The sequence below is a fragment of the Schistocerca nitens genome, chromosome 7, assembly GCF_023898315.1.
Source record: "Schistocerca nitens isolate TAMUIC-IGC-003100 chromosome 7, iqSchNite1.1, whole genome shotgun sequence".
NCBI lineage: Eukaryota > Metazoa > Arthropoda > Insecta > Orthoptera > Acrididae > Schistocerca > Schistocerca nitens.
Genome location: NC_064620.1, coordinates 306673544 through 306674019, shown reverse-complemented (window position 1 = coordinate 306674019; position 476 = coordinate 306673544).

Genomic DNA, 476 nt, shown 5'->3' with positions numbered 1-476 from the left:
ATTAAGCTTATACACGGCGGTGCTTAGTAATACGCGCAGTCATCGGAATATAGATAACACATACAACTGTCCCTATACATGCTGAACGTCTGTGCACACAATGTCAACCACACGTCACCCACACACTCCATCACCCACTAGTCTATGCCTGTAACAGACGCAGACACAACATCTAAGTACCAGCATGGAACAACATCCAGTGCATCCTCTCGGCCACAGTACACCATCCACACTATGATAACCAGACCGGGACGTCGAACCAGAAAACTGAATATCCCACTCTTCCTACAACCACCATTGCTCAGATACGCCACCAACACCCACACATGTCCTACACAGGGGTGCACCCAACAGCACCACACTGCCGCATCTCACAGCACATAAACAATGGCAGGAATGAAAGACACAGGTGTGCCACTCCTTTGCCACAAACACAGAACGGGCGCGCCACCTGCCATGAGCCACAAGTGCAACTG